Below are 23,997 nucleotides of genomic sequence, written 5' to 3' on the forward strand. Positions count from 1 at the left end.
CTTGCTTTGATTCCTATATCATTTACAGTAACAAGCTTGGGTGCAACCTCTCCATATGCAACATGGCCAGCTGCCATGTTGGGGAATGCTATCAAGTCAGCATTCAAATCAAATCAATTTGTCTTGGAATAGGTTATTTTGTGAACAACCGAATTTACATCTCCTTCATCACGCTGCATGTGGTGTGGTGCAGTCTTCTTGTAAAACATCTGAGTCTACTATATCACACACAATACCTTCATGCAAGCTGTGATAGCTGAACACTCATGAGCAGTGATGAACCATCTGGCCAAGACTCCTGGTTTCAAAGTGCACCCCACTATCTTCCCTTTTATTTTACTCTCACAGTGTACTGTTTAAATTCTATGTCTGTTCAGACTTTGCTGAATTTATTTCTAGACCAAACCGCAGCACGATTTCCTTGCACAAACTGATTATAAACTTCAGGGACACAGTCTGACAGAAATTTCATATCATTGATGTTAAAAAGATGCACAGCAGGCATAGCTGGCGCAGTCAAAGAGAAAAAAAATGGTAGCAACATCTCTGCAAATGCCACAAGATGCAGATCCCAGTTGCTTTCACCTTTCTGCTCTAATGAAACACATTATGATGTTAATCATGTTGATATAATTATCCCAGAATGTAAAGGTTTGGGAAGGTGTCGTTCTATAATTGCAGAATCTATGCAATACATATTATACATTCTTCACTGAACTGGAGGAGTGGTGGTTGTTAGACTTGTTGCTTCACTGTTTGGCACTGAATTTGAACATTCCTGGAGCTTGTTATTGGTAAGGTCTACATTAGTCTCATTATCTTGTACCCATTTACAAAATGCTTGCCACCACAGCCTGGACAGAGCTCCCATTACACGCTTGTGGGCCTTCATTCCACAGTTGTATGATTTTCCTTTTAGTAAATTGCTTGCTGGCTTTTTACCATATATATGCAATTCTATGACAATGTCTTCCAGACCCGTCTTCATAATTTTTTCCAATTCCAGCCAGAAATATCTGTGCTGTGTGGAAACCACCTAATGGAGTGAGTACACTTATAAAGTTTGCAGATGGTACAGAGCTGGGAGGGGTTGCAAGTGCTTTGGAGGACAGGATTAAAATGCAAAATGATCTGAACTGGAGAAATGGTCTGAAGTAAATAGGATGAAATTCAATAAGGACAAATGCAAAGTACACCATTTAGGAAGGAACAAATCAGTTGCACACATACAAAATGGGAAATGACTACATAGGAAGGAGTACTGCAGAAAGGGATCTGGGGGTCATAGTGGACCACAAAGTAAATATGAGTCAACAGTGTAACACTGTTGCAAAATATATATATACAAACAAACCGAAACAGCATTCTGGGATATATTAGCAGGAGTGTAGTAAGCAAGACACGAGAAGAAATTCTTTCACTCTACTCTGTGCTGATTAGGCCTCAGCTGGAGTAGTGTGCCCAGTTCTGGGTGCCACTTTTCAGGAAGGATAAGGACAAATTGGAAAGAGTCCAAAGAAAAGCGACAAAAATGATTGAAGGTCTAGAAAACATGACCTATGAGGGAAGATTGAAAAAATTGGCTTTGTTTAGTCTGAAAGAGAGAAGACTGAGAGGGGACATGATAACAATTTTCAAGTTTGCAAAGGGTTGTTACAAGGAGGAAGAAAAATTGTTTTTCTTAACCTCTGAGGATAAGACAAGAAGCAATGGGCTTAAATTGCAGCAAGGATGGTTTATGTTGTGGACATTAGGAAAAAACTTCCTTACTGTGAGGGGGATTAAGCACTGGAATAAATTGCCTAGGGAGGTTCTGGAATCTCCATCACTGGAGGTTTTTAAGAGCAGGTTACACAAATACATATCAGGAATGGTCTAGATAATACTTAGTCCCGCCATGAGTGCAGGGGACTGGACTAGATGACCTTTCATGGTCCATTCCACTCCTATGATTCTGTGATTCTCAAGACTGTTTTCTGAAATTCCTCTGTGGACCTCTATTGAATTATTTTGGTCTTAGAATATATAGCTTTATCAAACATAAAGATGTAATCTTTGCCAAGTATCCTAGACATCTTGCTGACATTGCAATGAAACTGTGCTCCATTCAGTAAGTGATACGGGCAGCAATGGACATTACTCAGTCGATGTTATTGATGGTACAATAGATGCAATTATCACAATAAAAGCTGTCCATCTTGGTACCTGCAGAGCATTCACCTTTTCAAACTCCACCTGAAATAGCTTGGTTAGGCAGCATCTTAAAATTATCCATTGCAGATCAAGGTTGGCAGCTTTTCAGCAAACCAGTTACTTTTTACTTGAAATGATATCTAGCTAAAATTAAGTATCAGAGGGGTAGCCGTGTTAGTCTGGATCTGTAAAAGCAGCGAAGAGTCCTGTGGCACCATATAGACTAACAGACGTATTGGAGTATGAGCTTTCATGAGTGAATATTCACTTCGTCGGATGCAATGAAAGCTCATGTTCCAATATGTCTGTTAGTCTATAAGATGCCACAGGACTCCTTGCTGCTCTAGCTAAAATTAAGGCACCCTTTACCCATGTTTTATAGCTGTAAAATGTGATGTTGAAAAAAGCTTCTTTTTTGTTTTTCTTTAGAAATTATGGTGTCTAAATGGATCAGAAATTAAACATATAGACAATACAACAAGCAGAGAACATATTTAAACTAAATTTGCCATAATGAAATCAATATAGGAGGAAATCAGTGTATAATTATACACATGTTACAGGAGAGAAATTACTTTGATTATTTCAAAAAAATTGTGAAGGCAATTTGACATGATTTAGAAAAGCATCCATAATTATCAGTGTTACTACTGTATAATATCATATCCTCTCTAAAATCTCTCTTGGCTGCTAATTCCTTCATAGAAAAATCTGTTAAACTTTTCTTGGAAAGTGTGCTACAAATTTCAAATTTAGGCAGGGTTTTCCATTTGGGGACCCATACTACTGGATGCAGCAAAGTACTTAATCATGTGTCTAATTTTAAGCATGTAAATAGAATCATAGAAGATCAGGGTTGGAAGAGACCTCGGGAGGTCATCTAGTCCAACCCCTTGCTCAAAGCAGGACCAATCCCTAACTAAATCATCCCAGCCAGGGCTTTGTCAAGGCAGGCCTTAAAAACCTCTAAGGATGGGGATTCCACCACCTCCCTAGGTAACTCATTCCAGTGCTTCACCATCCTCCTAGTGAAAAAGCATTTCCTGATATCCACCCTAGACCTCCCCCACTGCAACTTGAGACCACTGTTCTTTGTTCTGTCATCTGACATCACTGAGAACAGCTGAGCTCCATCCACTTTGGAACCTCCCTTCAGGTAGTTGAAGGCTGCTACCAAATTCCCCCTCACTCTTCTCTTCTGTAGATTAAACAAGCCTAGTTCCCTCAGCCTCTCCTGATAAATCACATGCTGCAGCAAATTTGTTCCCCTCCAGTTAGTCCACTTCTTTCTGTAGTGGGAGCCCCAAAACTGGATGCAATACTCACCAGTGCCGAATAGAGGGGAATAATCACTTCCCTTGATCTGCTGGCAATGGTCCCACTAACGCAGCCCAATATGCCGCTAGCCTTCTTGGCAATGAGGGCACATTGCTGACTCTATTCCAGCTTCTTATCCACTGTAATCCCCAGGTCCTTTTCTGCAGAACTGCTGCTTAGCCAGTCAGTCCCCAGCCTGTAGTGGTGCATGGAATTCTTCTGTCCTAAGTTCAGGACTACGCACTTGTCCTTGTTAAACCTCATCCGATTTATTTTGGCCTAATCCTCCAATTTGTTTAGGGCACTCCGGATCCTATTCCTACCCTCAAGCATATCTACCTCTCCCTGAAGCTTAGTGTCATCTTCAAACTTGCTGATAGTGCAACCCATCCCATCATCCAGATCATTAATAAAGAGATTGAACAAAACCAGCCCCAGGACCAACCCCTGGGATACTCCACTTGATACCAGCTGCCAACTAGACATCAAGCCATTGATCACTACCCACTGAGCCTGATAATCTAACCAGCTTTCTATCCACCTTATAGTCCATTCATCCACTCCATACTTTTTTAACTTACTGGCAAGAATACTGTGGGAGACCGTATCAAAAGCTTTGCTAACGTCAAGATATATCACGTCCTCTGCTTTCCCCATGTCCATAGAGCCAGTTACCTCATCATAGAAGGCAATCAGGTTGGTCAGGCATGACTTGCCTTTGGTGAATCCATGTTGACTGTTCCTGATCACCTTCCTCTCTTCCAAGTGATTAAAAATGGTTTCCTTGAGGACCTGCTCCATGATTTTTCCAGAGACTGAGGTGAGGCTGACCGATCTGTAGCTCCCCGGTTCTCCTTCTTCCCTTTTTTAAAGATGGGCACTATATTTGCCTTTATCCAGTCATCTCAGAACTCTCCTGATCACCATGAGTTTTTAAAGATAATGGTCAATGGCTCTGCAATCACATCCGCCAATTCCCTCAGCACCCTCAGATGCATTAGATCTCGACCCATGGACTTGTGCATGTCCAGCTTTTCTAAATAGTCCTTAACCTGTTCTTCCACCACTGAGGGCTGTTCTCCTCCTCCCTATACTGTGTTGCCCAACACAGCAGTGTGGGAGCTGACCTTGTCTGTGAAGACTGAGGCAAAAAAAACATTGAGTACTTCAGCTTTTTCCATATCATTTGTCACTAGGTTGCCTCCTCCATTCATTAAGGGTCCCACACTTTCCCTGACCTTTTTCTTGTTGCTAACATACCCTGTAGAAACCCTTCTTGTTGCCCTTTACATCCCTAACTAGCTGCAACTCCATGGCTTCTTGATTACACACCTGCATGCTCAAGCAATATTTTTATACTCGTCCCTGGTCATCTGTGCAAGTTTCCACTTCTTTTAAGCTTCCTTTTTGTGTTTAAGCTCACCAAAGATTTCACTGTTCAAGATTTCACTGATTTCAAGATTTCACTGTTCAAGATTTCATAGTCCCACTGAAGTCAGTTTAAAGTTAGACATATTATCCATATTTGTTACTTGGTTCCTAAATGCTTTGTAATGCTAAATAATATAGGGAACACATGAAAGGCCACGTGTACACTATCTGCCAGATCAGCAGGTAGTAATCGATCCATCTGGGATTGATTTATCGCTTCTCGTCTAAACATGATAAATCAATCCCTGAATTGACACACGTACTCCACCTCAGCAGGAGTCGACGGGGTAGCCACGGCGGTTGACTTGCCACCATGAGGATGGCCAGGTAAGTCGAACTAAGATACTTCGACTTCAGCTACGTGAATAGCGTAGCTGAAGTTGCATATCATTGATTGAGCCCCCCACCCCCTCAGTGTAGACCGGCCCAAAGATGTGATGTTAAAATATAGTTGCACTGTATAAACATAAGGCAATATGTTTACTATGGAGGGACAAGTGGATCTCATTTAATTAACAAAAAGGTAATTCCAAAATACCCACTACATGAAATCGAGCCAAAATCTCCTTCCCCAACCATGACTGCTCCTCTAGTTCCTTCTTGAAGAACTCCCTTAATTCAGGCTGTACTTTAATGAACTACTTCTGCCTCAGTGAATCAGAAGCAATTCACCTGTAGCTAACAGCTTGGGACAGGTTGCTATCCTGCTAAAAGAGACATAGTAAAATAAATCCGAAGTAAATCTCTTAAACTGATTCAAAGTAATATGGAAAAATATCTGCAGCCACCTAAGATGAACTGCTATTACACTATGTTTTTCATAAACTGTCTATATCTCCCTTAGAAACAAATAAAAAAAGTCTTGCTATTTAGTGTTGTATTTCCACCTCCAACTCACAATTTCATTTAGATTCTCAGTGAGAACGGGATGTTTCCACAGATTCATGATGAAACTCCAATGGATTTAAAAGGTTTAATGTGAGGCAAGGCAATGTGGTCTAATAGATGGGCTTGCAATAGGAGAGAGGGTCCTTTTTATTCCCCAGCTGTGCCACAGATCTGCTTTGTGACCTTGGACAAATTGTTTCATCATTCTGTACCATTGTTTCCCCTCTCATCCTTTGTTTGTCTCCAACTCTTGCAATTTTATAATAAGTCTCACAATATGTGGTGTTTTTCTCAAAGTTCTAGATCTTGAAGTCACCAGAATCTCAGCTTTCATTAAAAAAGAAATTTCTCGCCCAACGCATGGCAGAGAAAATCTTGAAGATGTGAATCCCACAGATTCAAACTCCAGAAGACAAGTAAACCTCCCTGTAGCGAGGTGGTCACCCCGCTCCGGCCCTGAAGAGGTTAAAGCAGACTTGGAGAGGGCTGCAGCAGGAAAAAGGTAGGTTGATAGGCAAAGCAGCCACAGCTGTGACCAGCTTAATCAGGGCCCAGCTGGCCCTTATAAGAGGGCTGTGGGCTAACACTCTCTCTCTCTCTCATATATTTTTTGAGAGAGAAGGACCTGGCTGCCTGGGAACTGAGCAGGGTACCTGAGGTGGACCAGTGCTGGGGAAGAGCAGAGGGAGCTGAGGAGCTCCAGCCTAGTAAAACCCCAGGCTGCAGGCCTTGTCAAAAGGCCTACAAAAGGTACTGGGGTTGCAAAGGGGCAGCTGGTCCAACCCCCCTTGCCGATGATGAGTGGTTTACAGACTACAGTCTGCTCCAGGGAGTGGGGGCTAGATGATGACTGGCAGTAGCCACTGAGGTAAGGTGGGGATAGAGGATTGGGGTTTCTGCTGGGTGGGCAGACCCAGAGACTATGGAGGTACTGCAGAGGGCAGAATCCCTTGGGAGTAGGCGCCAGGGTCTCGGAGGGAAATGGGGGCCAGCGGCAAGGCAAGACATTAGCCTGCAGAGGGCACTTTAGCCTGGAAGAGCTGATTCCTGATACAACCAGCAGGAGGCGCCGTGCTGGTGAGTCCTTGCCCCCACACACTTCCAAATATATTATTTTTTAAAATCATGTTAAGCGAGCCAATCTCTTTTTTTTTTTTTTGTCCTAACCCATAACATTGGTATGCATGAGGTTGGCAACAGTGAAATTGTAAGCTATTCTACTGTCTTTCATTTTCTGTTTGTACAGACTCTGCCACAACACGGCTCCATTTTCAGTCTGAGCCTCCATAATCATTTTAAAAATTGGTTGGCTAGAAATCAAGGTTATTGTTAACAAAGCAGTACAAAGATGTATTTCCCTTGTAATGCAGTTTGCCCTCAGATGGTGTTCTAAGGACATAGGACTCTCACTGATGCACAAATATAGACTGACCAGAAGGATGAAAAGGTCCATACTTCTTAATTTTAATGTAAATAAACAAAATAAAATTTATTCATCTACTTTGGAATTTTAATGGAATTTCTAAATATTTGTGAAATATTAATACAAGCTTAGAAAGTGTATAAATAATCACAACATTTGATGCTCATCAGCTGACAGTTTTCCATATTTTTGAGAGACATTTAGCAACCATCCCTAAAACTATTCATGAACATTTAAAAAATGAAAAAAAAAAACTACATTATTCCTTTGATGCAATTGGACAATATTAAATGTTATTTAGCAATTAAGACAGCCAATTAGTTGCTAAAATTAGAAAATGATCGTTAGTTATCATTAATTCATTAAAAACTGTCTGATTAAAATAAATTATTAATCCCAAATATTTTGAAAGCCAAGTTTAAAACCAACTGTCATATGCACAAAAGATGGAAACTGAAATATTCAACCCGAACAGTAGCCATCATCCATATACAGGACAAACCATTTTTGTCAGACACTAATAGATAGGTCAGATTCTGCTCTCACAACAGTGTAATTCAGGAATAACTCTTGAGGTCAATGGATTTAAATCAGTGTATACCTGGTGTGAAAGCAAATTTAAATCAATTGTTTCTCTGAATGCTACCCCAGTGTCAGCCAATGCCTCCTGGTGATTTTCTGATGACATTACTTGGAAATTATGGGTGGTATTACTACATAGGACATGGGACTGGAAGGGATCTCCTAGGTCATTGAGTCCAGTATCCAGTTCCCTGCTATCAGGAAACTCCATCATATAATGCCATTTATGAACTCATTACCTGTTCAAAGTAGTTAGGATATTTGACCCAACAGCTCCTATTGGGAGGTTGTTTAAGAACCTCCTCTGATGAGATAGGAACTTCCTTATTTCCTGCTTAAATTTATTCATGGCCAGTTTACATCCATTCATTCTTGTACTGCACTGGTTGTTAGCTTAAATAGCTTTAGTTAATATCACATTAATATCTCCTTCTGAGCTTTCATTCTGCTAGGCTAAACAAGCCAAGCTCTTTCATTATTTTCAGTCTAGTACCCCCATTTTTCCCATTTCTACTTGTCTTATTTTCATATATGAGCTTTCTGGAAAAGTAACACAAATGAGGCTTACTTATCCAATTCCTACAGCTGACGTCTTTGGTTTTAGAGATACTAATATGGGTCAGGAAACGTTTTTGAAAGTAGCATACTCAGAGAAATGTATGTACTGTGTACCCCATTAATACTATCTTATCCAAACTTTAAAATACACCTCTACCCTGATATAACGATTTCCTCGGGAGCCAAAAAATCTTACCGTGTTATAGGTAAAACCACATTATATTGAACTTGCTTTGATACTCTGGAGTACGCAGCTCCACCCCCCCGCCCCGGAGCACTGCTTTACCGTGTTATATCCAAATTCGTGTTATATTGGGTCGCGTTATATTGGGGTAGAGGTGTACCTTGTTTAAAGCAGGGAAATAGCAGTAAAGTTCAAAAATTCCCTGTGGAGAGAAATGAGCCCAGATGTTAATTGATAAAGGTCAGCGTTACAATCTCTTGAAGTCACAAGGGTAACATTAAAACAACAGTGTGTACTAGAGTCAGTTTGCCAAAGCTTGTAGAAAGTCTCAAGAAATGAAAAACAAACAAACAAACAAAACCCTTTAATCCTGTTGAAATGAACATTGCTGATGCTGATGTTACCAGTTCTCTAGGCAGGGATCTTTTATCTTCATTTGTAGGTGAAGTGCCATGCAAATAGTTTACACTATATAAACAAACAAATAACAATAGCTACAATACATAAAACATTTTAATGAATTCAAAATTGAAAATATTTCATATCAATCCTGTTCATAATTCTGAAAACACTGGAAAAAGACATACACCAAGAGAATGTATTCCAGTTTGCTTAACATGAATAATGAGGTCACAGAAAGGTGATTTCCTTTCTAAAAGGCAGATTTTTTAAAGATAGAAAACGTCATTTGGTAAGTTGTCTGTGGGGAATATTAGATTAGATGACCCTAGTCATGCTTTGGTTTGCAATTTATATGTATCTAGATCAGTGGGGGTCTGCAGACAATATGTAAGATTTCCAAAGAGATCCGTACCTCCATTCAAAATTTTCCAGGGGTCTGCAAATGAAGGAAGTTTGAAAACTATTGATGTAGACAAGGGGTCGGCAACCTCTGGCATGTGGCTCACCAGGGTAAGCCGATCGTGGCCCCCACTGGCCACAGTTTGCTGTCCCAGGCCATTGGGGGTGGTGGGAAGCTGCGGTCAGCACATCCCTCGCCCGCATTGCTTCCCACTGCCCCCATCGGCCTGGGACGACGAACCACAACCAGTGGGAGCCACGATCGAGCAAATCTGCCGACGCGGTAGGTAAACAAACTGGCCTGGCCTGCCACATGCCAGAGGTTGCTGACCCCTGATGTAGACCAATATTTACACATTTGTTTAGCATATTATGGGCTACATTTATTTTACAGGAACATATTTCAGTTTATTCGTTGTTGGTATCCTATTTGATTCATTTATGTGCTCTTTGTGGAGTATCATTGGTCACAAGATGTGAATTTGTTTTTGCTTGCTGACTGGATGAGAGATTTTTAATGAACCAGAGGATGGAAATCAAAGAGATCTGAAGATTACTTAGCAAAGTTTGTGAATACACATTTCTGAGGTTATCGCTTTCTGTGAACATTACTGCAAACCGAAAAATAACTCATGTGAATTCTCATGGAAAACAAAGTAAAAGGACCTTGAATATCATGAAAGTGAAGTAGGGGTTTTAATCTGAAGACATGTCTTCAAGATTTTTTTTCCTCTTCACCGTTCACAATGATCTAGTACAACAGCAATACACCAAAGTGAATCTAAAATCCTACTATGCCAAACAAAGGTTAATGTCATACTGATTGTTGTATTTTGAGCAAATATTTCACTTTTTAAAAGCTTTATAGCCTTGGTAACTTGCAGAAATATACAATATATACCATCAAAAGATCTAGTGTTTGTCTACAAACCAAATGTTTTTCTTTACTGGTAAGGATGTCTAATTTTTTAACCATCAGTGTTGTACAAGTGACAGGCTGATTATTTCTGGTGTGTTTGGTGGGAGTAGGGAAAGTTATTGAGTTTTCTTCTGTCTGCAGTTCTTTTTTTCCTTCTTTTAATTTGTCCTCTAGAATCCACCCTGTAGCAGCACCAGCATTATTTATTCCAGTGGCTCTCCAACTTTCTAGACTACTATATCTCTTTCCCAAGTCTGATTTGTCTTGCTTCCCTCCAAGTTACACCTCACTTAAACCTGACTTGCTTACAAAATCAAACATAAAGATACAAAAGTGTCAGAGCAAATTATTACTGAAAAATTGTTTACTTTCTCATTTTTGCCATATAATTATAAAATAAATCAATTGGAACATAAATATTGTACTTACATTTCAGTCATTGTATGAAATGTTAGTTTGTACTGACTTTGCCAGTGCTTTTTATGTAGCCTGTTGTAAAACTAGGCCAATATCTAGATGAGTTGATGTACCCCCCTTGGAAGACTTCTGCGTACCCTCGGGGGTACATGTACCCCTGGTTGAGAACCACTGCTTTATTCTATCCCATTTTAGCAAACTCAAAAGAATAATTTTCCAGAAACATTGCAAAAATAGAACAGGCCAGTAAGCAGCTATTTTACCATCATCAAAAGGGAGAAATACAGTTAAAGTACTATTTTAGACCCCATATAAGTCCATTTGCAGCCTCAGGGAAGTCCCAGATTGAAACAGTACTCCAAAGTTAGCAAAGATCACTTAAATGTAGTATCACTTTGATCTAATACAGAGATTGGCAACCTTTGGCACATGGACCACCAGGTTTGTTTACCTGACGCGTCTGCCAGTTCAGCCGATTGCGGCTTCCACTGGCCGTGGTTCGCCGCTCCAGGGCAATGGGGGCTGCAGGAAGTGGCGTGGGCCAAGGTATGTGCTGTCTGCCACTTCCCGCAGCCCCCATTGGCCTGGAGTGGTGAACCACGGCCAGTGGGAGCCGCAATTGGCCAAACCTGCTGACGCAGCAGGTAAACAAACTGGCCCGGCCCACCAGAGAGCTTACCCCGCCAAAGGTTGCAGATCCCTGATCTAGTAAAAGGTTTTTCCATCTCTAATTGCTGCCATACGGGGGTATTGTGAAGATTCTTTAGTTAATGTCTGCACAATGCTTTAACCACAAGTACTGTTAAAGTGCTAAGCATTATTATCTAATTATATAATCAATCTAAACTTTAGTAACAATAAGGTAACTTCCAGTTCCAATTATGCTAATGAAATTGCAAAGACTGTGCATCCAGAAGTGCCTATGACATCCAGGACAGGTGCAACACCTTAGGAAACCCCTTGCATCACAGTAGCTGTTTACAAGCAAGTGGTTTACTTAGGGCTAGATTGTGCCTATTAGACATAGACTTGTATTGGGGGGGGGGGGCAATGCAGATCTGCACTGCCCTAAATGATGCACACAGAGGTGCTGTTACTCTAGACATGTCACCCCAAGCTCCACAGCATATAGAAGGATGCCTACTACCACCATATAGAAGCTCACAGTAGGCAGTTTATGGAATTCTCCATATCCTCAGGGCTCCTTCCCCAAAAGCAGCCAGTGCTGGCACTAGCACAACCAAGGATGCAGCATACCAGCTCCTCCATACAGCTCCACACCAGACCCAGAGGAACAAGCAAGGGCAATGGGCCCTGTAACTCTTCTCCTCCTGTACATGGGATACAGCAGCACCAGCAGAGAGGAAGCGTCACCTCCTGCTGAAATCCATCATTCAAATCAAACTTCGAGTATGGATTTTTCACCTGATTTGCAGTATGCCCATGAGTACTTGGTTCCCCTTCATGCCGCCTCTTTCTACTGCTTTGTCCCCCTGCCCTCTCCCCACTGCCCCAGCTATCCCACTTCACTCTTTGCCCACTACATGTCTCACTTCTTCTTTCTTCTACCTCTCTCCCACTTCACTCAATTCCTCTATTACTCCAGCAATCTTTTCCTCCTAGCCCAGGGTTTCTCAAACAGGGGTCGCCACTTGTGTAGGGAAAGCCCGTAGTGGGCTGGGCCGGTGTGTTTACCTGCCGTGTCCACAGATCTGGCTGATCGCGGCTCCCACTGGCTGCGGTTCGCTGCTCCAGGCCAGTGGGAACTGCTGGAAGTGGCAGCCAGTACGTCCCTCAGCCCACAACGCTTCCAGCAGCTCCCATTGGCCCAGAGCAGTGATCCACGGCCAGTAGGAGCCGCGGTCAGCCGGACCTGCAGACAGGGCTGGTACACACACCGGCCCGGCCCGCCAGGGGCTCTCTCTACACAAGCGGCAACCTATATTTGAGAAACCCTGTCCTAGCCACTCCAACACATCACCTCCCACAATAACCCTCCAAGAACCACCCCCAAAAAATAAATTTAAAAAAAGATATGGAACTAAAACGATGTGTGCTCATCATCATTTTGCTTGTAACTTTGTAACATACAAGGACTGTTTCTTCCTAGGCTTGTCCAGCACCAAGCACAATTAAGCCTTTGGGTACAGCCACAATACAAATAAACCATAATACAAGGGTGCAATATGCACTCTCCTACAAGGTTGGCCAGTGTAGGTATGACCATGGCTCTGACTTCTTCCCATCCAGACCAGCACCACAGCCAGAGGGAGCAGTCCTTGGGCAGGTTCCTCATGGCACGCCTAAAAGCCAGGAAGTCTGGCCATGAGTCCCTTCTTGCAGCTTTAGTGCTCCATGTACGATAATTGTATAAAATCAATCCTAATAGGCACTGATTATAATATTTATCTATTTTTTTTATGTTGTAGCTTTAGACATTTTTAAGCACTATAAAGTTAAGGACTCAATAAATCAACCCTGCTCTTGCATATTTCCAAGGCTCTCAAAATATTATACAGAGATAACAAACTAGTAACACACATATGGGGCTAATTTCTTCCCTCATTCACTCCCATAATATCTCATTGGAGTCAATGGGGTTACAATGAGGCCACTATACAGAGATCACTTTTTTACCACCGGAAAAAAACATGTCTATACTGACCTTATGGGGTGCAATTGCAGCTTTGTAGAGAGAGTGAAGCTAACTTTAATGTAGCTCATGTACCACCATAGCGATTCAGTAGGAGTGTGGGGCAGCTGTGTGAGTAATTACCCAGGGTTCTAAGCAGGCTTGTACAGCCCACACAGAAGAACTTGCTGCCTCAGCTTCAGCGCCAGTACTCAAGCTAGCTAGTTTAAAGCTACCTTGGGCATGTCTTCTCAAGCTGCAAATCACACTGTGTGACTGAAGGATAAACATATCCACAGTCACCTCTGGGATGAAACACAGCAACTCTTGAACAGGAGAAAACATAACTCATTACACAACAGTTGGAGGAAGTAAAGAAGAAGACGACTATATCTATTTGAAGTTACAGATGGATCTCAGTAAAATAGAAGGTAATTAACACTGGTTTGAAACTGCCAAATTTGAGCTCAAGTAACAGCCTTTTCCTGGAAAATGTCACAGTATGTTTAATGATCACATCTGAGCAAGATTTTAGTTTGATTTTATCGGATCTGAAAACAGAACTTCTGGCTGACAGGGGCCCATAACACCATGGTGGGGAAATGGCTCAATACTAGTCATTATTGCTCCACTGTTTACCTTTGTGACTGATATCGCAACTGCATGCAATCGCTTTGGTGATCATATTCCATTTATAAATCACTGTGGATAAGGGATTGTATTCAACTCCAGGAAGAAGAGAGTTACCACCGCTCCTCCAGGAACTAAAGAACAGTGTGTGTGATGGAGTGTGTGTGAATCACTCAGGTTGTAAACACCCCTGGAGAAATACCACCTCCTTGGCAAGCTTTGCAATTACTGGTTCAGACTAGGTTTTTCAGAGACTAAGACCTAGAAAGGGCTTTGGTCATTAAATGGCTGAATATAAACTGACACAGGACCCACTTTCTGATCCAGTAAAGGAACAGAACCTTCCATCAAAGGGGTTGCCCCAATCATGATGGAAGAGTTGGAAAGACTTTGTCTTACTAGGACACCATAAGACTAATGGGTAATTTATGGTAACCTCTTAGGAGGAGTATGGGGACTGACTTTTTTAAAAATGTTTTCTCTGTAATGCTTTTACTCTAAGAATAGATGTATTTTTACTTTGTGAAGGCTGGTCGGTAAGTGATATATACTGTAATAACCTCAGAATGAGTTTAACCACAGGTACCGGTTAGACCTGCTGTGGAAATCACAGTAAGGTGCAGAGGGACTGCAGGACTAAACCCTTGGTGTGGAAGAAAAGAAATGCAAGTCTTCTCTTGGAATAAGTTTCAGGCTCTGAGCCATGACCTGAGTGAGTGTCCTTAAGGAAGACCAGGAGATGGAGTCAAAGATACAGTTAACCTTGAAATTGTTACTAACTTTTTCTATCCTTATTTATTTGTTTTATCCAACTTTTGTATCTTGCCATATGTATAAATTATGAGCTCCTTGGGGCAGAGACTGTTTTTTTTTATTACGAGTGTGTACAGTGTCTAGCACAATGGGGCCCCGATCTCTGGTTGGGGCCAATATGTTGTGCTGAAATATAAACAACAGAGCCGAGAAGGAAACTGTTTTCCCATTCCATGAGAATTTTCCAGAGTTTGAAATTATTTCCTGCCCAAATCAGGACTGAATGGCATAGTCTAAAAATTTTCACAATTTGAAAATTAAGAAAGAAAAGGGCTTTGGATCAATGAAAACATTTCATTGATTTCAAAACATTTCAATTTTGATTTTTTCTACTATAAATAAACTAAAGTTTCTAAAAGAAAAGTAATTTCAAACTGGAAAATCAAACCTTTCATTTCAAATTTGTTAAAACAGGATGTTTCAAAAATTTCATTTAAAAAAGTGTATAGTAAGATTTACCAACACAACCCTTTCTTGGGATCTGTTTCAATTTAAAATCAATAACATTTTTCAATGGAAATAAATTGTTTAATAGGAAAGAAAACTCTTGATCAGCTCTAACAAGCAACAAACTTTATCTCTCGTGATAATTGCTGCTAGTTGGGAAATTTTGTCTCAGACAAGACCTGTTGCTTCGTACCAAACAACATCCCCTTGAATTTTTCTTTGAAATTAACCTTTACGACAAATTTAATGTGCAGTCAACTTTTATTATACCAAATAAATCAATAAGTTAATTAAATAAAAAAGCTGAAATACTATTGTTTGCAAACTTTGTTAACTCTTATTGAAGCACACGATAATCCATTAACCTAATTAAAAAAAATAAAACTCTGATTAACACAGCCAGGAATAATTATATTTGTGATTTCACTGCATTTTCTCTTCTTAGCCAACCATTTGCCCCAATGACATTGTATCTCAGTTGGCAGGTGAATCACTTTCCTAGAAAAATATAGGACATACTGAAATTTCTGCTTTATTTGATATATAAAGTGCTTTAACAGAAAAAATGTTTGAATTGGTTTTTGAAAAGACATTCAATCAATGTTTCTTCTTGGAGTGATTCTGGAGTTTGCAGTGTTTTAAAATGAAGCTTGTAATTTTCTCCCTGGCTGTAGCATCTAAAATTTCTTTATTTTTTGCAGTGCAAAGTAAATCTCTTAAGGATGCCTACTGCAATAGAAATGTATTATTGATATACTTTTTTCATTATATTTTAAATTAGTTGAGTGTGTGTATTATGAAAGGGAGTATTAACAACAGCACATTTTCAACCTATTCATGTGATTTTTGGAACTGAATGTTTTGTGGTTCCAATTTTATTTAGATATCAGGCAGCTGGCCTATCTAGATTTGCTGAACAATAGTTTTGGCATCTACAGTGTCCCTTTGTTGTGTTTCTTGGGATATGGATAAGGGCCTTGATCCCCCTCTCACTAACGTCACTATTACAGAATCATGTATTATCAAATTCCAGAGAGCTGGCAGTTATTAAAACAGGAAACCATGCCCAAAAGATGGATCCTGCTAAAAGATAACTGATGGAAATGTTAGCATCTGATAGATGAGTTTTCCCAGTAGAAATATACACACTTTATATAGTACAAACTTTCCCGCATTGGGGGGTTTGGTTGTATGGGTAGCTCAAGTAATACCAATTAAACACACATCTTAGCCTAAACTTTCTCCCCAAATTTAGCCATTTGTTGGAGTTTCCTCACATGCTCTGACAAAGATCCCAGTTGCCTCTGGCCAGAGAGAGAGAGCTCCAACCTACTCTGCAAAACCTCAGAGTCACTTTAGATCTTAAGTAGAACACTGGGCCCAATTCATTGTTGTCCTGCACCTTTGGAGTCATTTGCACCAATGTAAAGAGGGTGCAAAATGCTTAGAAATCAGAAGGGCAGTGTTTCCCAGTCCCTTTGTGCTGGTGTAAATGGCTCCACAAGCTACAGGACACTGAGTCTAGCTGCGTCCGTACAGGGGCTCTGTAGTACTGTATGTGAAAGAAGCTATAAAAAATTGTCATTGCATTTTTTTTGTTCAGCTCATTTTTTTTCCTTTAACATACCTGCTTATGAAGAGAGAGGGCCATTCAGATCCATCCTGTATTTAGAGCTATTAAACAGTTAACATTGCAGACCCTAATGAACTAATGAGATATAAAAGCTTCAATAGTTTGGTTTACCATTCCACACTCAGAGCCAAGGTGGGTTAGATAATATCTTTCATTGGAACAACTTCTACTGGTGAGAGAGACAAGCTACACAGAGATCTTCCCCCCTCTGGGAAAGGCACCCAGAATGTCACAGATAAATACAAGATCGAACAGATAGTTTAGCATAAGTAGTTAGCACATATTCTAAGGGACCATTCAAGATGAAGTTGCATGTTAAGACCCCTTTGGTCATAGGACAATAAAGGAGGGCTAGTGGGTTACAGATTGTTGTAATAAGCCTAAAATCCAGTGTCTTAAGAGCATGATTTTTTTTTTATGTAGAGCAAAGTTATTAATTTAAGATCCCAGCACCATGAAACCAATGATATACCAAGATATTTCTTCACTCACCTTTGTGTCTCTATGAATTCACCACACAGTTTTGGATCAAATATATTTTTCAGGACTGATATGCTACTCATAAATATGAGGGGTGGGTGGGTAGGGAGCCTTCCCTATACCCTTTAGCCCAGCTGGGCACTCACCTGGGATTAGGGAGACCCAGGTTCAATGTCCACCTCTGCCTGATGAGTTCATCTAATTGAACTCATCACAAGTCTCTACTGTCAACAGACCATAGCGCAAACAGTAGCAGGTGACAGCAAATGGTTTTCCACTGGGCAGGGTAGAAACAAGGATATGTTGGCCCCAAGTTTTTTCAGCATGTAAGAGGAATTTAATATGAGATGAGCCCTGGAAGGTTTTGATAAAGTAGAATGCGCTGGGATTTCCACTGGTGAACTGCTTTTAACTGACCTTAGATATGCTGGTGCTGTGATGCTCTTTGTTGCAACCAATAATTAAACGCAATGATTGTTGGAGACTGAAACATAGTTAGAAAAACTATGGACTATCCCTGAATGTGGCAAAAACATTATATATGTTGACACAAACAATAACAAAAGTAAGTAGACATCACAATCAACAGCCAAGCTGTAGATGCAGTAGATGAATTCAGTTCTCTGGGACGATACATATCTATCCAAGGATGTTGTTACAATGAAACTGAAAGAAGACTAGGAATGGTTCACTCATCCACAGCATTCAATTACAAAAGTGGAAAACACACCTGGCATCTCAATGTATGAAGGTTCAGGTGGAGAAAAGCTTAACGATTTCCATAGCGACTAATGTATGTGAATTGTGGGAAACTAATGCTTCTAACAAGAGGAAAAATAAAGTTCTGGAGATGTGGCGCTGGCAAAGATTCTTGTGTATCTCCTCGATGGAAAGGATGATGAAGGCTTATATTAAAGAAATAGTGCTGGAGAGAATTGGACTCCATTTTCAGAAATCAACAGGTACAAACTTATATACTTTAACCACAGGGGCATAGAGATGGAGATAATCTCAAGAAAGTTATCATGGAAGGATTGGTGCTGGGTCATCATAGTAGGGAGATGCTCAGTGAAGAGCTGGATAGATGGTGTGTCAGTTCACTGGCAGCTTAGCTGCTGGGGTATGGAGTTAGCAATGGATTGAGAATATTTTCAAAAATTCTGCTATGATGTCACCAGTGTTCAGATATGAATAAATGGGCTTCACACACTTCTACGTCTCAAAAGAGTGACCCAACTGCCGGGCTACGGTGTATTCTTTTTGAAGCTATTTCATTTTTTATAAATAGTCTCTAGAGCAGGTATTTGAACTGGAGTCTCCAACTTCCCAGGTAAATGCCCTAACTGACAGGCTAGAGAGTTGTTTTCATGCTTTTTCCCTAGATGAATTATTATTCATTGTTATTCATAGTGGCACATTATAGAGACTAGCAAATTGTCATTATAAAAGATTATGAAATACTACTATGAATACCTGTTTTTATATATTAAAAATTGCTTGATTTTTAACCCAGTTGCCCCAAGTTATTCATAGTGGCATTTCATAAATATAAATAGTTTGGGGTTTTTTTTTAATCTTCTGGTTTTTAAGCCTTTAGTGTTTTCTCTACATGAGGGCTAAAAACTTACTTAAAAAATGAAACTGAGATGCTCTTCTGTTCCCAGGACTCCAGAAGATGGAGCTTTAAAAAAAGAAACATCCGATATTTTGAGACTTAGGATACAATGGCAAGAGTTGTCTTTTCTTATGCTTGTCTGGTGTGCAAGAAACACATATTTATTCATATAACTTCTGTCTAATGTTATACTTTCATGAATGTATTAGCATATTTAAATATGTAAAACTACCAACATAATAATAAATAAATAAACATATTTTAAAAAGCTACAAGGCATAAAGGATATGTAGTGAATGACGTAAGGGGAAAATCCTTGTGAGTTTTCTTGTGAGTATGTATTGCAGTGTCCTATATAAAGTGCATATCCAAAGTAAATTTGAATTCTTATTACATAGTGTAAGGAGAAAAATATTATAAATATGAAGGATCTCAGCTAGCTCTACAAAACAGAAAAGTACTAATTTTTTTTTAAATGTACCAAGAAACTTCTCATATGGAAGAAACTCTATTGCATAAAACTAGATCCATAAGGAGGGTGGTGATCATGTTTGCTATACAAATATTTTATCTTTCTCTCCTAAATTAAAGCTAAACTAAAAATACATTTATATATGAAAAAGGGGTTCAATTTCAAACAAGTTAAATTTATTTTACCAGCTTAAAAAACAAAAAAGCCCCAAACCCCCAAAGCTATTCACTTGGGAGAAAAAATAATACATGACTAAATATAACTTCATTGACTTGTGATTAAATATTAACATGCCAAATTGAACCAAACAATTTTTAAAAAAAAACTTTGAAAAAATATTTTGTATTAACCAAATGGCTTAAAAATGGGATGTTGGGGAAAAAAAAATACTAAAATCTTAAAACTTTGCACAGTGTCTTTGTGCTAAAAGTTGTTTATTTGTTGATTCAGTGTTTGTAATTTTAAGGTGCAGATGGTGAAATTTGACTATAACAGTGGTTTACTGCACCTGCTCGCTCTCTCTAGAGTTTTAAGTTCAAATTGCACCTATAAAAAGAGGTAATTAGTCCTTTCTGTTTTATTGCTGTTAGGGGAAAGCAAGCAGTTTCAGTTAACTACCATCTAGACACCACTCCAGATTAAGTATCTTAGATTCAGTAACTTATATTGTCTTTTAAATACCAAAGTGAGAGTTCAAAGAAAGTAGGAAATGTCACCTTCCCAAACATTATGGACTATTAATTATATCATTGCAGTCAAATTTCTCAGTGCAATTAGTTGATGAATATGCATATCAGTCTTTAAGAGAGACTATGAGTAGGAACAAGGTTGATTCTGTCTTAATTTGCCTTAATAAAAGGAGTGAATTCATTAAGAAAATTGATCAATTATCTCATAACCAAAATTATGTGGAACAAAATGAACAAAAAACTGTTTTTTTTTAAATAAGCACAGGAAAACAATACATGTTTCTTTTTTCATATATATAATTCTTTGCACGTGTTAATTAGTTCATTAATTCCCCATATAAAACATGGCCCTATAAAGTGCTGAGCACTCTTTGGTGGCACTAAACACTGATTACTGCCATTGGCTTTGGTGAGAATGGAGGGTGCTCATCAGCATTTTGCAGGATTGAGGCAACAGTTTCTTCTACTGTCTCTTGTGAATGCAGAAATGGAACTGGTGTTTTCAGCATAACTGATGATGGAGACACAGAAAAAAATGGCTTTTAAATACTTTTTATCCTCCAAATTGTGGATAAGGTAAAAAAGAATCACTTCGGGGTGGGAAAGCTTGTGTATGGATTTTTGTGCCTTTACTTCTTTCAAAACTTTTATTTAAACAATGCTAAAAAATCATTCCCCCACCAATTTTTTCTTACCCCATTCTTCCCAAAATGCTTGCTAGTAAATAAATAATAAAACTTGATTGCATTGTAGATTTAAAAAAAAACATATTGAAAACAAAATCCCCCAAAACCTAGCTCCCACAATAGATTCATTTTTAATCTGCTGAAACAACAAGCAAAATCAATTTTTTATTTTTTGGGGCGGGAAATCATTGTTGACCACCTCTAAAAAAACATTTTGAGGAAAAATAGTCAAATGTGCATCTGCCTACAGGTGGAGGTGGAGGGAAGAATGGAAATGAGAGAGGAGAGTCCACCACATGTCATGGAATTGTGCACACTTTTGCCAGTGGTGATTTTGGTCTGTATATGTATTTACCAGGATAATCCAAGATATTATGACCAGTCAGCCAAACTTTCTGCATTTCTGAGTGCAATTTGAAAATTCAAGATACATAATTTCTATAACTGTTAGCAGGGTGAGATTAGACTAGAATTATGGGCTGTCTTCAAATCTTGCTGATGCTTCATCATAATTCTAGAATTCTAACTTTTCTATCCACAGATAAATGCTGAACTACTTCACCAACTCTCCATTTCCTGTCTCAGTTACCACCTCTCTTTCTCTTTAGCCTCCCTGACACTCACATCATCATGTCCACTACATTCAAAATGAGCTGCTAAACTCATTTTACTTGCCTGTCATTCTGACCAAGTCCCACCTCCTCCCCCACTTTGAAATTCTCCATTGGCTCTCTCTTTTCTACCATATAAAGCCCAAGCTTGTTTCCCCTATCTTCAAGGCTCTCCCCATCATCTCAGCTCTCATCTCTTGCAATATCCTCTTTCCACTTTGCCACTTATACCAACTCTCTCCATTCTCCCCCACAACCATGTCTGCGCTTTCTCCTGTGCTGTCCCTTCCTCAAGGGTCATTTCTTTCATGATGCATACAACTAATTTTACAGATGAGATGGGGTTAAAAAAAATGTTACATACACACATACCCACTCCCCTTTGCATGCCAGGTATCTTGGGGCAACAAAAGAAAATGGAACTGACAATACTTTGCCTATCATCACCCTGATCGTTCTACTAGCATGTCAAATACTCACATCCACTGTCCCTTTCCCGCATTCTGAGTGTGTAAGCTCATGGGTAAGAAAGCACCAGATCTTTCTATATGTTTGTACACCTTGAAAAGCAGGGGCATCCTGATTTGGGCCTCTTGACATAATATAATCCATAAAAACATGCAGTGACTGGCTCATGTCTTCTTGGCTCAGCGTGGCAAGGTACTAACAGTATATGCTACTGCTTGAAAGTTCACAGCGAATTTCTTGCAAGAGACTGGATTGATTTTCCAGTATACTTGTGTCTGTATGAGAGAGCACACTAGGATTTAAAAGTCAAATGCAAAAATCCCCCCATCTTCATACAAAAATAAAATAAAAATGTCATCTGATTTCACTGGTAACATCCAACCATGTTTGGCCATTAGGCAGAGACTGTAAGAGTTTACGCTGCCAAGTGCCCACTATGTACTACTTCTGTCTGTAGTAACAGTAATAGCTTTATTGTATTGCTTAGAATGATGTGCCTGACTGTGATGTATTTCATTTATCTAAATGATGTCTATTGAAGAGATCCACTTTCCAGTTCAGGTGCCTCACTCTACATCATAGCAGAATATTCTGAGGAATTTGCTACCGGAAAACATCCCAGGAAGTACTTTCATGAAAGTCAAAGATTCATAAGTTCTAAGGCCATAAGGAACCATTGTGATCTCCTGGTCTGAGGTCCTGTATAACACAGGCCACAGAATCTCTCCAAAATAATTTGTAGAACATAGCTTTTAGAAAAAAAAAATCTAGTCTTGATTTAAAAATTGTTAGTGATGGAGAATCCACTACTAGCTTTGGTAAATTGTTCCAATGTTTGTGGTGGATTCTGTCACTGACAATGATGCACTCTGCCCTTATGAAGAGTGCTATAGAATATAGCAGAAAGTGATAACCTTTCAATAACATTTTTGTCCCAGCTGATTATAATATCGCTCTAATAGAATTTTTTAGGAAAGTAAAATAACCTATAGAACAGAGATACTAGTTTACTGAATTCTACAGGCATTTAGAATAATTTGTATAGAACCGTACTCATTTTCCATAGAAACCTTCTGGTTTAACATCTCTTTTAAGTTCACAAAAGAATGGTCAAATTGTACACACCCTTTTGCAACCCTTGACCCAAGTCACATGACTGGGGATAGGAAATAAAATCCAGTCTTTTACCAATACCACTATGTATCACACTTTTACTAGATGTGTTCCGAAGAAAACTGGATATTTAGTAAAACAGGAGTCAATGAAGTCCCTAATTATGGCAGAGAGCTAGAAAATAATTCTTACAGGTTTCACTGGAATTAAGTGATGTAGAATAGCAATCTAAGATGGTAGAAACCTCCTCATTGCTGCATATGATAAAAGGTTCAAAGATACTAGAGAGCTATAATACCAATGGGTGCATCCAAGGGGATCCCCAGGACTAGGCAAAATCATTGTACAATTCAGTACTTTGAAAACTAAAAGGACATTCAATTAAATTAAGAAGCTGGGATATTCAAAATTGAAATGCAAAAGGAAATACTTTTTAGCATAATGTAATCAGGGGATCTCATTCCCACAGAAAATCATTGAGATCAAAAATTTAACAGGAGTCTACAAAGGATTACATGTTTATATCTCTATAGAGATAGATATATAGATAAAGAAGCATATCCCATTATCATAACTGACAACAAATTTTGGAAGTGATATTAAACCTTGTGCTTCAGGGTCTAAGCCAAAAGCAGGATGACACCAATATGGGGGGCTGATTATTCCACATCTCCCCACTGCAGGGTTCTTATGCCTTCTTCTAAAGCAGCTGGTGCTGACCATTGTCAGAGATCGGATACTAGACTAGCTCCTTCTAACTGTTTCTTTCAGTGAGAACAGTGGCTCACAGGCATTGGTAATGTGATTCAAAGTTTTTGTAGGTAAATTTCTGGTCTGAATCCACCTTACACTGGCAGAGAGGTGACCAAAGCTACCATTTGGTAATTACTGAGTATGGCGTATATGATAAGAGTTTAGTGGGCTCAGTTCAGCCTTTTTGAGAGATGCCCATAGCACAAAAAAAACAACAATTGGCAAAAGTTGTTTGTAGCTTC

The sequence above is a fragment of the Gopherus flavomarginatus genome, chromosome 1 (assembly GCF_025201925.1).
Source record: "Gopherus flavomarginatus isolate rGopFla2 chromosome 1, rGopFla2.mat.asm, whole genome shotgun sequence".
Classification (NCBI taxonomy): Eukaryota; Metazoa; Chordata; order Testudines; family Testudinidae; genus Gopherus; species Gopherus flavomarginatus.